The sequence below is a fragment of the Petaurus breviceps genome, unplaced genomic scaffold, assembly GCF_028583685.1.
Source record: "Petaurus breviceps papuanus isolate PSGF00001 unplaced genomic scaffold, PetGlider_PUasm1.0 90845, whole genome shotgun sequence".
NCBI classification, from domain to species: Eukaryota; Metazoa; Chordata; class Mammalia; order Diprotodontia; family Petauridae; genus Petaurus; species Petaurus breviceps.
The window spans coordinates 4,316,917-4,328,572 of NW_027187359.1; positions in this window are offsets into that span (position 1 = coordinate 4,316,917).

Consider the following 11,656-nt stretch of genomic DNA (forward strand, 5'->3'; position numbering starts at 1 on the left):
AAGGAAGGAAGGAAGGAAGGAAGGAAGGAAGGAAGGAAGGAAGGAAGAGGGCCATTGAAACTTACTTTCTTAAATGAACAGAAGAAAGTATAGAAAGGCAGCACAGACAAGCTGGCCAGTTTTGAAAATAATCTGTAGAGGGGTGGCTAGGTGGTGCAGTGAATAGAGCACTGATCCTGGAGTCAGGAGGACCTGAGTTCAAATGCAGCTGGATTTGAACTCAGGTCTTCTATTCACTGTTCCACTTAGATACCCCAAATTGGAATGTAATCTCCTTAAGAGTTAGGAGTTTCTTATTTTTTTTTTTGTATCCTTAACTCCTTTTTTTTTTTTTTTGAGAGCAATTGGGGTTAAGTGACTTGCCCAAGGTCACACGGCTAGTTTTTGTGTTAAGTGTCTGAGGTCAGATTTGAACTGAGGTCCTCCTGACTCCAGGGCTAGTACTCTATTCACTGTGCCACTTAGCCACCCCTGGCCTCAGACACTTAACACTTACTAGGCCGTGTGACCTTGGGAAAATCACTTAACCCCAATTGCCCTCCCAAAAAAAAAAGCAAAAAAAAGAAAATAATCTGTAGAATTTATTATATGCTTTTCAAAAAAAGAAAACAGTATAAAATGGAAATTCACAATTTCATATAGAATAATCCTTTTGGTTCTGTAGTGTGTATGAAAATGCTCTTTATTCTAGTGTTAAAGTTCAATTTAAAAAAAATTCACTGCAAAAAAATATTTTTTTTAAAGAACATGTTTGTTTAGTGACAGACCAACACACAGACTCCCACCATCACCACTAATTTTACCTCTTTATGTATTATATAAGCTCCTCATTTTTATTCAGTTTCCCCCCTTTTAGTGAAACTTTATTCCATGATATTAGGTGCTTACAAATGGAAAATTCAGTCTAACAAGGATGTGCCAGGCAACATGTAATCAAGAAATATATATATCTGATAATGTGAGGAGGAGGAAAGTAGCAAACACAGGCAGTAAAGGGGACAAGAAAGACTTTTTTTGGGATAAACTACATGGGCTGAGTCTTGAAGAAAGCTAGTCATTCTGATAATTATTATTGTCATTGATGTTGTTAAATTCGTGAGTTCAAATGGCCTCAGACACTTACTAGCTGTGTGGCCCTGGGCAAGTCACTTAACCTTCTTTGCCTCAGTTCCTCATCTGTAAAATGGCAAACAGCTCCTGTATCTTTGCCAAGAAAACCCCAAAAGGGTTCACAGAAGAGTTGGTACACAATTGAAAAATGAACTAACAATTGAAGGTTGAAAAAGATAATAGATGTCCATTATCTCATTTGATTCTTATAACTAGCCTATGAGGTAGTTGCTATTATTTTACAATGAAGAAACTGAGGCAGATAGAAGCTGAAGTCAGTAAATGCCTGATTTGGGATCTGAATGCAGGCCCAGCATTCTATCCAGTGTATCTTTGTACTGCCTGAAGGAGAAGAGAGAGCAAGGAGAACATTCCTGGCATGGGAGTGACAGTTTGTGCAAAAGTACAGAAATGGGAGATGGACACAGAATGTCCTATAGAGGTGACACCAAGTAATCCAGCTTAGCTGGGATGTAGAGAACATGAAGGGCTGTGATGCACAATCAACTTTAGCAGACAGACTGGGGAGTTTCCTTGTCTATGCTTTTCCACCTTTCTTGGTTGGTAACTCAGAGCTGAGAGAGTATACCCCAACCCTTCAAGGTTTACCTAGGACCTTTGTACCCCAAGAGAGCCTCTGACAAGAAAATTATATTAACAATGGAAAAAATAAATGAGAAAAAGAGTCCCTCATCCTCCTGTTTTGACACATCACTGTCCCCAGGTGACCAGGAACTGTAGGGAATCCATTACTCTATCCCTATCCTTAAATGGATTCTGAAGAGCTGGGTGATGTATGGTGGTTTTCAGTTCTCATACAAGGTCCTTGGAGACATCCCTCAATTCTAGTAAGCAGCCACATGGGTCAAATAAACACTCTTGACTCTAATTAACAGCTGTGCCAAATCTGGGACAATGCTTCGGGCATAGCCCAAAAGAGTCAACTTCTCCCTCTTCTTTTTTTAGCAGAGATGGCAGAGCTGGAACTGGAAAATTATCCCTCGGACATGCAGAATTCCAAAAAGAAAAAAAAAAAAGTCTGAGAAGCCCAGGGCTTCCTGGGCAGCATATGTGAATTTCAGGGGAAAGAAATAATCCCAATTATCTCAGTTCCAGTGTGAGATCACTAGATGGTGCCCAGGAGGGACCAGGAAGTGCTAGGGGAGTTCAGGGTGGCTCAGCTGTACAGAAAGCCTCAGTACTTCCAGGCAGCTGCTCAGTCACCACTGTCACAGATCAGAGACTGGCTTTCTGGAAGGAAAGGAAAAAAGAATAAACGACTTGGGAGGCATCAAGGTACAATGGAAAGACCCTCAATCAGCTCTGTGTTCAAGTCAAGACAAGAAGAATTTAAGTTCTTACCAAGTGCCTGGCACTATGTTACATGCTAGGAATACAAATACAAGCAGAAAGAAAGTTATTGGCCACAAGGAGCTTAATCTAGTAAGGGAAGATAACACGTAAAATGAAGTTGAAAAGGGGAATCCGGCTGGGGAGGGGAGGAAATGAAGGCACTCTCATGGGGACATGGAAGAGAAAATAGAGTCTACTAGTAGCAAAGCCAGGAGAGGAATGAAGATGTGGCAGCACCGACCCTGGATTCAGGAGGACCTGGGTTCGGATCTGGCCTCAGATACTTAACATAAAAACTGGCCATGTGACCTTGGGCAAGTTGCTTAACCCCAATTGCCCTCCAAAAAAAAAAAAAAGGCAGAAGATATGGCTGGCTTGGGCATCCTTCTAAAAATAGAGGTTGTAGGAGGAACCAGCCAACAAGAGGGAGAGGCCCAAGGAACTTCAGGTGTGAGAAGTCCAGGAATGTAGAGGGTGAAAAGGTTTCTATAGCATGGCATTGAAAGTCCTGAGTGTCAGGAGTGCAGCTTAGAATTCAAATCCTACTTCTGATACCTATAAGAGGTACCTCTGATAGCACCTATGAGATAGTTACCATCTGATACTGACTGTGACTTTGGACAAGTCATTTGACTCCAATTTCCTCATAAAAGGAAGGTCTTGGACTAGATGGTCTTTGAAATTTACATATGCTGCCCAGGAAACCCTGGGCTTCCTCAATCTTTTTTTTCTTCGCAGAATTCTGCATGTCCCAGAAAAAAATTTTCCAGTTCCAGCTCTGCCATCTCTGTTAGAAAGACCTAGATGGTTAAAGATCTAGGATCCTGCCATACTTTTCACAACCAATATGTAGGGAAAGTGGTCAATACTTCCTCATATTCACTTCTCAACCTTTTCCAAGTTAGATTATAGATTGAGAGCTGGGAGGAACTTAAAAAGTCATCCAGGCCAATCCACTTGTTGTACGAAGAGGAAAATGAGAGTTCTCACCAGAAAGGTGAATTTGTCCAAGGTTACAACAGAAGGTAAGTGGAATACTCAGGATTGGAACACAGGTTCTCTGACAACAAATTGAGCACTTTTCCTACTATGCTATGCCCATAGTCTTCTTCCCCTGTTTCTGTCTATCTGAAATCTACCACCTTCAAAGCCAGGCAGCTAGGTGGAAAAATGGATAGAGTGCCAATCCTGGAGTCAGAAGGTTCATCTTCCTGATTTCAAATCTGGTTTCAGACACTTACTGACTGTGTAACCCTATTTGCCTTAGTTTCCTTACTTATAAAATGAACTGGAGAAGGAAATGGCAAACCACTCCAGTTTCTTTGCCAAGAAAATCCCTAATGGAGTCATGAAGAGTCAGGCACAATTGAGCAACAACAAATTTCAAAACCTATTGCTTCTATGAATCCTTCTCTGTTCACCTCCGCAAAGAGAGATCTCTTCTCTTTTCATACCTATGCAGCTGAGGCAGGGTCCTTTTTCCTTCTTCTCAGTGAATGTTCTCCCCCAAAACACATGCAGAAGTTGAGAGGTTTTTTGCTCCTTAAGAAAGTTTTTCACCCCTCAATAACTGGAGAGTTTTCCCTTATTGAAAGGACATCAAGATTCATCACCAATCCATGATTTACATATGATTGACTACAGAGGTTCTGTAGATGGAGAACACCAAGAACCTGTTTCCCTAGCCTAGGCAAATTTTTGTGAAGCCAGCAAGAATGGTGGCAAAGAGGAATAGTCTCAATGACAGAAAGTTTCTAATCTAGTGCTTCATTACCAATAGAGGCTTTCCTTACATGGGATTTGCAGAGAGTTCATGTGTTCAGTCTTCTAGACAGAAGAGTAAGCACATGGCCCCAGAGCTGGAGGAATAGTAAAGGAATAAGCCATAATATGGCAGACCTTGCCACTACTATTCAGTTATTTTGACTGTGAAGACCTAATAGGAACCCCAAGTTTAAAATTTCCTTTCAGGGGAGCCCTGAAACTTATGATAGCACTATAAATCTGAAGGACTTCTCCACAGGAGAAGGTGGGGTTCACAGAAAAATAAAGGGTTGTCTTTCTATTGGTCTCTCTTCCAGGGATCTTTCAAATACAGAGATGGTGCCAAGAGTATTGAGCCTGAAGAATCCTTAGACTGACCAGACAGGAAAGGAGAATAGCCTTAAATGTTTATAGCTCATGTCAATCTTCTTTGTTTTTTACATGTTTTCTGTGAGGTAAAATAATGACTGTACTGCTAACCTGAATGCTTCATAAGAGCAGAAGATCCTTTGTATCCACATCTGCAGAGACCTAAATATGAGCTACATTCTGATTTTCCCAGGAGGAATCTTGGGAAGGGGCAAAATAAGCCAAATTCTGAGGTTCCCAATGGAAACCTTCTGGGATGCATCCCTAGGATTGAAAGCAATCTGTGTAAACCTAGAATGTGGAGCATTCTAGCATAGCTTAAGCTACAAAGAAGAGAAGCTCATGATTTGGAGGGAAAAAAAATTTTTAGCACAAAAGGGGAGGCAGCAGAGGCTGAAGCAAAATGAACAAGGGCAGAAGAACTAAATACATCCAGAAAGAAGGGCCTCTACTGGAACCAGATTGAGCCAGTGACTCTGACAGGCAATCATTCAGCTGGGAGCTTTCAGACTGGGGGTATTGTTGCTTTAAAAGAGCAGTGAGTCTCCTCTCTGTGATGATGACAGCTTCCAAGGACAGATTACATAATGAAACAAATGTGTAACGGTGACTCAAGCCCTTTGGCAGTTTGACAAATGTTTAAGAATGAGGTGAGCACACTTGAACAAGACACAGTTCTACTTCTCTGATCGGTGAAGAAACCATTTGTTTTACCATCGACCTTCCCATCCCCCACTCTGATCAACTAAGTTGGCTCCTTCGGGGGAGAGAAACTTCAGAAATGCAACTGCTGAGGCCTGCTTCACCACAGGACCTTTCTTCCCACCCTCACCTTCCCCCCAACTTCCAGCTCCTGCTCCCATCCTGTGAGGTCACTTCTGACTCTGAATCTAGGATTCTATGACCTATTGAGAGGGCTCCTCCTGGGACACACCACTCTTATTAAAACCTGGAGCTAATTTAGACTATGGGCTTCTCTCCATACTTGCTAGTTCCCATATTCTGTTTTTTGTTTTGGTCCGGGCCTCTTAGTTCATTGGTATAGGAAACTCTCAATGAGCCAACTCCCTTTCTGCAACCTATAATTTGAGAGATTATATAATTGTCTATAATTGTCAGGGGGGCACTGAAAGATTTAACGAATTGCCCGAGATCACATGGCCAGTATGTGTCTGATGTAGTACTTGAACCCGGGTCGTCCTGAAACCAAGGCCTGTTCTCGATCAGAAGGACCACACTGCTTCTCTCTTCTGACCTATATGACTAAACAAATCCTGCTTCTTTCTTCCCTGATCCCAGTGATTTGGAGTCACTTTCTGCTGAGACAAAAATCTCTCTGTACTGATAAATCTTCCCATGTTCTCATCCCTAAGTTCTCTCCTTTCCCATTAACTCTCCTCCTCTTTCCTCCTTTTGTTGTACCTTCTAGCGTCCAAAACAATGATGCTAATGCCCCCACACAGAAACACATGATATAGAAGGAAATTTTATTAGAGCATCCCCATTCTTCTCCATTTTCCCTCTTTATTAACACACATGCCTCCACCCTAACCCAATACTCCCCCACTTCTATTTTCCAGCTCCTCCCACTGCTACCATCATTCAGTAACCTCTCTTTTTTGAAAGTTCATTCAATGCTTCTGTGACAGATGCAAACTCCAAGTCATTTTGCCTCCTTTTTCAAGGAGTTCAGTACTTGACTCATAGTCCTCTTTTTCCTTCCCAATCCTATCCTTATTCTTGGTGAATTGTGTAACCCAAGTCCCAAAGCCCATTGGTATGGGGCTGTCTTCTCATTGGTGGAGATTAATTTTAATGCCCCACACAGAGATGGCAAGAGCAAGAAATAAAGTCCCTTCAGGCTTTTCTAGCTTCCATTGTCAAGAGAGAAGACATGCAGGATTTCAACCTCTCTTCAGGGTCATGAAAGAAGAAAGACTGTGGGAAGGAACCAAATGTAGAACACTGATCATGTCCTTCTTCTCAGCTTGCTACACCAGACTTTAGGGACTATCCCTTAGGGTAAGATCTCTCTCTCTCTCTCTCTCTCTCTCTCTCTCTCTCTCTCTCTCTCTCTCTCTCTCTCTCTCTCTCTCTCTCTCTCTCCCTCTCTCCCTCTTTTCCTCTCCCTCTCATTGTGGAGATATGCTTTTATTTAATTTCCTTTTTTTAATGATAAGCTTTATGTTGCACATTTAAGAAATTATTTCATTTTATCCTTAGGAAAAAAAGTCTTGAGAGGTGGGTTCTATTATTATCCCCCTTTTACAGATGAGGAAATTGAGTTTGAAAAAGGTTAAATGACTTACCTAAGCTCACACAACTAAGGCATGTATGAGACTGAATATGAATTCAAATCTTTCTGACTCCAAGGTCAATTCTCTAACCACTATACTACTAGGCACCAACCCCAAAACAATCACATCTGATCTGAAAAACCACAAAATAAATCTCTCTCTCTCTCTCTCTCACCTCACTCCCAGTGGGAGAGCTCCCTCAATCTGCATTGTCTGGTAGATAGTCTCATACATATGCTTTCTCTGATTTCTGTTTTGCTTTGTTTCTGTTTATTTGCCATTTCCTGTGTGTGTGTTCATTGTGGAACTAGTATTTGTTGGGAAGGGAGTCAAGCTTTGCATTTAAACCTTGGGCCTCCCTTTCGCCACTAATGAATAGAATGATCAGGAGTTTAGCTTGAATCTTAAAATTACTTCCTTTAGAATAACATTATTTAAGGAAGCAGATAAAACAGGTATCTCATATAGATAGGTATAATAGACAGGTATTTCATCTCTCTTAGGAGACCAGAGTGTCCAGCCTCTGGTCCCTTCCTACTTCCTACTTCCCTTCCTGGTAGGAATTCAAGTCCACCTTGGAGAAGGGTAGGAGGTAGAGACACCAGAAGTGTATCTATTCTTGCCTCCCTGTGAACCATGTCATGACAATCCATGCTATTTAAAACATTTACCCTGATGACTCTTGGAACACCTGAGTCTACCAAGTAATCAGACTCCTCAGCTTCCATAACTTCTATCTGCATACCCTACCTCAGTAATCCCCAAGGATGATCTTTCTCTGATCATAAAGCACCATCTAAATTTATTCTATTCCTGCATCATGATCTCAAATTTCCCAATCCCTCTCTGTTCTCCTCATTCAGCAGACATTGTTGTTTAGTTATTTCAATAATGTCCAGCTTTTTGTGACCCTATTTGGCATTTTCTTGGCAAAGATACTGGAGTGGTTTGCCATTTCCTTCTCCAGCTCATTTTACAGATGAGGAAATGGAGGCAAGCTGGGTTAAGCGACTTGCCCAGGGTTACACTGAGGCCCTATTTGAACTCATGAAGATGAGTCTTCCTGATACCAGGGTTGTCACCTAACTGCCCTGTAGATAAGGCACACTCTTACCTAATTCTTTTCCCTTCTCAGTCTAGATTTATAATCAATTAGCTTTCAATAAGCTTTCAATTCTTCCCCTTTGAAAGGCAGAATTTTTGAATTGAGACAGCCTTCAACACCCATCTAGTCCACCCTATAACCAAAAAAGAATCCCTTTTATATCATACCAGACGACTTCTGCTTGAAGACCTCCAGTGAACCTTTCCTCAGACAGCCATTCCATTCACAACTTCAATTTTTAGGTAGCATTATTCATTTCTAACATAAACCCTTAATTTGCCTCTTTGACACCTGTACCCATGACTTCTAGTTTTGCCCTTTGGCACCAAAGGAAACAAGTCTAATCTCTCTTCCACATGAGAATTTCTCTAACTTTTTATTTTAGTGGATCTGTGATTTCATTGGTATTAGACTCCCAATAAAGAAACTCTTTCTACCAATCAATCTGTAAGTCAATAAAAAACACTTATTAAGAGGTATAAAAAAAGAGGGAGCTTACTATGTGCCTGCCAGTGTGCCAAGCAGTGGGGATACAAAAAGAGGCAAAAGACAGTTCCTCTCCTCAAGTAGTTCACAATCTAATGGAATTGGAGGGCTGAAGATTGGCCCTGCTTTGTAGTGTTGGAGAGTTACCTAGAACATAGAATGGTTAAGGGGCTTACCCAAGCATCCCGGCCAACACGTGCCAGATGTTGGAAAAGTGATCAGTTCTTCACCCCTACCAGTTCTCTCTTCCTCTAGCAAAAGATCTCCAGTTCCCAACTGATTCTCATAAGGAATATATTCAAGGCCCCACACTTTTCTGATTGCCTCCCTTTGAATATTTTTCAGTGTATCAATATCCCTCATAAAATGTGGGCTTCAGAACTAAACCCAGTACTCCAAATGTGCTCAACCCAGAGCTGAGTACAGTTTGACAATCACCTCCTAACTCCTGGAAGCTATGCCTCTCTTAAAACAGTTCAAGGTCACGTGACCATTTTTGGCTGTGCTATCACGATGTCAATTCTTATTGAGTTTGCATTCTTAATATATTAGGCATCTAAGGATGCCTAATAAAGGGGATAGAGTGCTGGAAGATCTGAGTTTGAATCCTGCCTTGGACACTTTCTAACTGTGTGACCCTAAGGCAAATGACCTCTCTCAGTCTCAGTTTCTTCACCTATTAAATGGGGATAACAGTGTTCTTCTTCATAGGGTTGTTGTGAGAATCGAATAAGATAGTATGTAAATGCTTTGTAAGTCTTAAAGGACTATATAAATGCTAGCAGTCACCATCACCATTAGGCACCTACTATGTATCAGTCTCTATATTAGGAGTTAGGGATACAAATGCAAAGAATGAAATAATCTCTACTTTTATTCTGACATGAAAGAGAACAAGTACATATTTAAGAAGAGGCAAAATAAATAAAGAGAACAAATACACATAAATACCGGAAATTACACAAAAGGTGGTTGGAGGGAGGGAGGACGCTAGCAGTTAGGGGGAATCAGGAAAGACTGAGTAAAAGGTGGTGCTTGAGCTGCATCTTAAAGGGAATAAAGGAATTCTGAGAGGAAGGGAGTACCTGATAGGCCTTGGGGACAACCAGAGCTGAGAAACAGAGATAGGAGACAAAGAGCTAAGTGTGGGGAACTAAATAAAAGCAGTGCAATTTGGCAGAATCAGAGTGTGGGAAGAGGACTAATGTACTATGAGCGTTAAAAGATAGATTGAGCCAGATTGTGAAGGGCTTTCAAAACTGAAGAGCTTAGATTTGATCTTAATGGTAATAGGGAGCCACTGGAGTTGACTGAGTAGAATGATGAAATCAGGTCTATGCTTAAGGAAAATCGTTTTGGAGGCAGTCTGGAAGATAAGCTAGAGTGGAGAGAGACTTGAGGTAGGGAGACCAGTTAGGAGAATGAGACATACATTTTTAGATATGAAAAATGGGAGAATTTGTTTGGCTTGACTATGAAAGGTTTTGTTTTGTTTTCCAGTGGGGGTGGAGGGGTGGAAAGAAAACATAAATTCCTGTTAATCAGAAAAAATAAGGAAAAGGAGAGAAATTATTATTTCTCTCTCATATTAATAATCAATTATTGAATTAGGAACAGATTTTTTTTTCAGAAGGCTGTAGGTTGTTTAGTCTCTGAAGTACATGGTTGATAATGAGATTGAATTAATTTTCCCTTCCTTCTAGTTCAGACCCCACCCAGATGGGGAAGCCCAAGGTGTTCTACATAGATTTGGGTGGGGATAAATTCATTGATTAGGGCAATTAAGAAGTAAATGACATAATCAAAGTCACATTCTCCCAGCCCCTCATTAGAATAGGTCCACTATCATTGTAATTTTCATTCTCATTGTTAACCAATCAGAGCTGATTGCCACCTTCAGTGGCATCCACTCTTCCAAAGGCATATGTATACTGTACACCTACCACCATGATTCGTTTTTTGGCATTTAGGAGTGTCATTAATCCATTTTATTGGTAATATGCTAGCATAATTAATAAAATTATTAATTACCCAGAACCATCAAACCTTTTAAATATCATAAAACCATAAAAATATTTTTAAAAGAGTGAAGGCCTAAGCTAAGGTGGCAGTCGTGTGAATAGAGAGAAGGGGGTCAAATGCAAGAGATATTGTGGAAGTAGAAATGACCAAATTTGACAACTAATTGTATATGGGGGAGGAAGGAGAATGAGGCATAGAGAATAAGGTCACAAATCCTGGGAACTAGAATAATAGTGGTGCCTTTGGCAGAGGCGTTTGAAAAGGAAGGGGTAGGGAGGAGAAGAAGGGGAATGGGAAAAAGATGATGACTTCTGTTTTGCACAAACTGATTGAGACTTCTCTGGGGCTTCCAGTTTGAAATGGTGACTAGGCAGCTGTTGATGCAATACTGAGAGCTTTGTAGCACAGTGGATAGAGCCCTGGACCTAAAGTCAGGAAGACTCATCTTCCTGAGTTTATATCTGTTCTCAGATACTTACTAGCTATGTGACCCTGGGCAAGTCATTTAACCCTCAGTTCTTCATCTATGTAAAATGAGCTGAAGAAGGAAATGGCGAATCACCCTAGTATCTCTGGCAAGAAAACCCCAAATGAAGTCGCAAAGAATTGGACATGACTGAAAAATGACTGAACAAGGAAAGGTGCAATACTGAAGTTCAGGGGAGAGGCTAAGCCTAGATACCTAGATCTGTAAGTCATCTACCTAGAAATAATAATTAAACCTATAAGAGCTGATGAAATCACCAAGAGAAAAGAGGGTAGGGTTCAGAGAAGAGTACCCAGGACAGAGCATTGAGGAACACTCACAGTTGAGGAATGTTCTATTGTTGTGGGTCAGAATACTAGCAGAAAGGGGAGGCATAAGTTAACCTCCATACAACACCAACCTGGATTGTTGCAAGTAAAAGAAGCTGTGGTATAGACCTGGGGCAATGTGGGTTAGTTTTGTCCGCAGGTGGATTGATCTCAGACCTAGCTATAGAAAAGCAGTGTGGGGGGAAATGGTGGCATCTCCAGATACCCAGGGAACTTCCTTGATGGTAGCTTTTATTTGTTCTTATCTTACTGAGTAATTTTTGATGAGCTAGAGAAATACTTTTACCTAATGCTATTAGAATTTGGAGGAGGAGAGGGAGGAGGAGGAAGAAGA